The sequence below is a fragment of the Echinops telfairi genome, unplaced genomic scaffold (genome assembly GCF_000313985.2).
Source record: "Echinops telfairi isolate 266 unplaced genomic scaffold, ASM31398v2 ScPeMD7_36;HRSCAF=134, whole genome shotgun sequence".
In the NCBI taxonomy this organism is placed as follows: Eukaryota; Metazoa; Chordata; class Mammalia; order Afrosoricida; family Tenrecidae; genus Echinops; species Echinops telfairi.
The window spans coordinates 3418117-3423436 of NW_022103934.1; positions in this window are offsets into that span (position 1 = coordinate 3418117).

The window sequence follows — 5320 nt, forward strand, 5'->3', positions numbered from 1 at the left end:
GAGAAGGCCATGCCCACACAGAGGCCTCATTGGCTATATCCTGATTGACAGGCTAGACTCCACTTCGACACTCTTAATCCTCCAATTGTCACCAGATTACGTAACTTCTACACCACGTACTGGTGTATCCATGCATGTCTCTGTGTTTCCACCGACACACATCACTAGTGAGGTCCTTCTTGGGAACTCAAAGACTTTGTGGGTGCAGAGGACAGCCAGGGTAGGCTCCTTCGACTGGAGGAGGGTCAGACTTGGTCTCACGTACTTTAGACAAGTTCTCAGGAGAGACTCGCCCCTGCGGAAGGACAAGCTTCGAAAGTGGACAACCGTGGAAAAAGAGGAAGACTCCGTCAGATGCATTAATACCGTGGCTGCAACAACGGGCTCAAACATAAGAATAATTGTCGGGGGGCAGGGAGGGAGGAGAAAAATGAGGAGCTGATACCAAGGGCTCAAGTAGAAATCAAATGGTTTGAGAATGATGATGGCAACCAATATACAAATGTGCTTGACACAATGGATGGATGGATGGATTGTGATAAGAGTTGTATGAGCCCCTAATAAACCGATTTAAAAAAGAAAGAAAGAAAGAGTAACCCAGGGGGTCAGTTCGACCTGCCCTATAGGGTCACGCTGCCTGGTAGGGTCACTCATAGGGCCACTTGGTGGCGGTGAGTGATAACAGACATTAAGAATACCTGGTGGGTCTGCCAAGTAACTAACCACAAAGTGGGTGGTTCAAACCCACCAGCTGCGCCTTAGGGGAAAGATGAAGCTGTCGTTTCCTGTTAGTATTTACAGCCTCAAGGACCCTATATGGGGGGAGGGGCAGGTATGAGTCGGAATCAATTTGATGGCTGTGGAGTGTGAGTGTGTGTGTGTGTGTGTGTGTGTGTGTGTGTGTGTGTGTAACAGAGTAAATAAAGCCAGAAGAGGGTGGCTTTATTTTTGCACAGTTTTGAAAGCTAGAGGTCTGCAGTCCGAGGGTGGGCTGGAGGGTGAGATGTGCTGCTGTCTTCTCTGGAGGGAGCGCTTTGTCCCTTCAGCTCCAACTTGCTGGTTTTGCAGACATTGTCGTGTGTCTTGGGTCTGTGGTACCCCAACTCACCTTAGCTTAAGGTGACCAGACGTCCCGCTTTGGGCAGGACAGTCCCGATTTTTGGGCGTTTTTAAAAAGTCCTGATTTTTGGAAAGAATGCTCGACAAGCTAGGGAACAGTCTATTTGGTCCACATAGACCAAATTTTTCATCAAGAACCCCCCTCCCCCTGGCCAATGGTGTCCCACTTTAAATCTGGTCACCTTACCTTAGCTCTCTGGTTTAATTTCTTGTTTATCTCAAAAGAGAGGGATTCTGTGCAGCCTTGGTAGCGCTAGTTACTCCCTACACTAAAGCCACCCACTACACTAACGCCCCATTAACATAACAAAGACGGCTCCTTCCCCAATGGGTCGATAACCTGGGGCCTGTTAGAATCCCCGCATTAGGCGATGACGCACAGAAGGAAACAAAGGAAACACTGCCCAGTCCTCCACTCTCACAATTGTCGATATATTTGAGCCCGTTGTGGAAGCCACTGTGTCCACCCCTCTCATTGAGGGTCTTGTTCTTTGACGCTGCCCCTCCACTTCACCAAGCATGATGTCCTTCTCCCGGGACTGGCCTCTCCTGATAACACACCAAGAAGAGTCCAAGAGATGAAGTCTCCCAAGCTCACCCCTAAGAAGGGTTCTAGCTATACTTCTTCCAGGACAGAGTTGTTTGTTCCTCCGACAGTGTTTGGTGGTGGTGGTCTCTTCCCACCAAAACAAAAGACCGAATTCATTGCTAGAGAGTCCATTCTGACTCATAGGGCTGCCCCATAGGACAAAGTAGTAGTGCCCCTGTGTGTTTCTTCACGGGGACAGAAAGTCTCATCTTTCTCCCATGGAGCAGCTGGTGGTTTTGAACTACTGACCTGTGGTTAACAGTCCAGTGTCTAACCCATTACACCACCAGGGCTCCTATGCTCTTCCCACAGATGTACTCAATTTAAATACCGTGTCTTCCATCTGGCAAAGCCCATGTGTATAAACCCCCCCAAAAAACCAAACACTGCCATCAAGGGGATGCCGACTCATAACAGCCTTATTGGACAGGGTAGAACTGCCTCTGTGGGTTTGAGACGTTGATTCTTTCCGGGATTAGAAACCCTTTCTCCCTCAGAGTGGCTGGTGGTTTCGAACAGCTGACCTTGCAGTTAGTAGCCCAAGGAGTAACCACTATGCCCCCGGGGCTCCTAGTAGAGTCGCTGTGTAGGTTGTTGAAAGAAATGGTTTCTGCCACGAAGCAGTCGTTGATCCTGCAAAATTCTATCATTGGCTCTCCAGCATCCTTTCTACCACGAAGGCACTCTTTTCCAACTGCAGATCCTTCCTCTTGTTCCCACTTTTTGCCTTCCGATCGGTATCCATGCATCTTGACGGCCTGTAGCTTGAGACAGGAGCTGATGCGCTGCTTCCGTTTCTTATCAGCAGTCGATGTATACATTTGAATCGTAGTTGTGTTAGCGAGTCTTCCTGGGAGGTGTACAGACACGATCCTGCCACGGCCAGCATGGTAGTTCCTGGTAGGTCGTGAAATGTTCATTCTAATGCTGAGTGTGACGATGCCATTTGTCATTTCCAACGTAGTCGGATTCGAAATGGCCAGGCCACAGCCATTCCCGTTCACGGAGGCCGAGTCTCTTGATCTGTAATGTGGTCACGGGCATTGCTAGCTTCCCGATTGTCCTACTTCCAGCCTGCGAACAGTGGGGCCCTGGTGGCTTCGTGGTTATGAGTCAGACTGCTAACTGCCAAGTCGGCAGTTCAAAACCACTAGCTAGCTTCTGGGGAGAAAGATGGCCCTTTCTATTCCTGTAAAGAGTTACAGCCCTTTCCGCACACTGCCCTCTACCCCCACCCCCCAACCTCAACACCGCTCGGGCTGCGCCGCCGCTGTCTCCCTCTAGCCACGCTCATGGTCCTCTAGTCTCCCAGCACCTCATCAGTCAGGAGGAGCCGTTCTCCAACATCTCCAAGATCCGGGAGATCGCAGATGGGCTGTGCCTGGAAGTGGAGGGGAAGGCGGTCAGTGGGATGCAAGGTAACATCGTTGAACCTTGAAATCATTCCGTGAACGGGAAGGTGGGTATCATGGAATGACCGTTTAGTTGAGCAAAGTGTTCTCGTATTGAGGGAGTATGGGAGTGGAGGCACAATGTCCATCTGCTACTCTACTACTAAACCTATAAATATATGCACATAGATCTATTTCCCCCATCATCATAAATATATTTACATATGAACATGCCTGTTTTTAGGCCTCCATCTATGCCCTTTGCCTCCTACTTCTTTCCTCTATTTCCTTTTGCTTTCTTCTTGTCCCACGATCATGCTCAGCCTCCATTTGGGTTTCAGTAATTCCTCTCGGTTACATTGCCCTTGATCACTCCCTACCAGTCCTCCCACCATCAGGGCTCCCAAAACGAGAGCAAAGTGTAGAAAAAAGCAGACAGTAACGCAAGCTGGAGGACGCGTGGAGAGACTGGCACCCTCACCCACTGCTGACGGGATCGTAAAACAGAACAACCCCCCAGGGGAATCGAAGTGTCCTGGGACTCACCAACCACACCGCTCGGTACATCAAGCACAGACGCAGGCACACCAGGTCCACCGCAACACTGTTCACAATAGCAGGGGAAAGGGACCACACTCAACATCCGTGGGTGGAAGGACGGAGAGACACACGTTGGGTACCTGCACACAATGGATGCTCTGCCGTGTTAAAGAACGAGGGTGCAACGGTAGAACCCCTCACGGCCGGGATGGGTTTGGGGGGCCTGGTGCGGAGTGAAGTCAGTCCAACACAGAGAGATCGATACCAGATGAGAGACCACCGTTATTGTAAAACCAAGAAGAGGTTTTTCCACCAAAGGATACAAACTTCATATGTTACCAGAGGTGGGAGGGGAAAGGAGGAAAGAGGAGAGGCAGGGGTTAACCGGGGTGAAGGGGAAGGTCTTCGTATTCTACAAGAGGGGGTAGGTGGGAAATGATGGAGGACCGGGCGAACAGGGCAAGCCAATGGGAGGTCTGAGAAGTTGCTATGTTGGATGCAAACCTGATGGTTCGACAGGTAAGTCCCCGCCTAATTCACAGCAAAACCTTTGGGGCAAAGGGTTTGGTTTCCACAGGAACAGACACGTTCCTTGCTGGTTGCCAGGGAGTCACTGGCTGGAGAGGGTGGTTGTTGGTAGGTGCCATCCAGTTGATCCTCACTCGTAGTGACCCCACGTCCGGTCCGCCGGAACGAAACACTGCCTGGTCAGCACCTCCTCATACTCGCCCGGTCAATCCATCTCATTGAACCTCTTCCTCAGTAGAAAGCCCGTCTTTCTCCCAAGCCTGACACCTTAGGTGTCAAAAAACTGCTCTCTTCATAATCAGAAGGAGCCCTTGTGGTGTCATAGTTACGCATTGGGCTGCAATCCACATGGTCGGCAGTTCAAAACTGCCAACCGCTTCACAGGAGAAAGATTGGGCTTCCTATTCCCGTGAACAGAGTCTCGGAAACCCACAGGGGCGTCGCTGTGAGGCAGCATCGACGTGAGTTTGGCTTTGTGTTTTCATCATCAGAGCCTCTGTCCACCTCGCTCGACAGAGGACTCGTATGTATGTACGGGTATAAGCCCCAACTCATTTCCACCGAGCTGATGCCACTCACAGCAACCTTATAGGACAGAGTAGAACTGCCCCTGCGGGTTTCTGCGACTGTGACTGTTGACGGCGGTAGAAAGCCCGATCTTTCTCCTGGGAGCAGCTGGTGCTTTGGAACTGCTGATCTTGAAGTTAGCAGCCCAGTGTGTAACCACTATGCCACCAGGGCTCACACGAGGGGGTGGGTAGGGGGGTGGGGCACAGAATGTAAAACAAAACCAAACCCAAACCACTTGCCATTGAGTGGACTTCAACTCATAGTGACACCACACACACACACACACACACACACACACACACACACACGCATAGGGTTTCTGAGCCATAAATCTTTATGGGAGCAGACAGCTTCCGCTGAGCAACGGAGCAGCTGGTATTTGCAGGGAGCATCCAACATGTACCCCATACCACCACCAGCGTTCCTTTACATATATGAAGCGGCTTCACAGAATTTGTGGGAAAATTCCATGATCTTCCGATTCCATTTTTCCATGAACTTTTGGAAGCCTTCTCATGGGTAGGTGGGTGTGCATACACGTTCACACACACACACACACACACACACACACACACACTGTTGA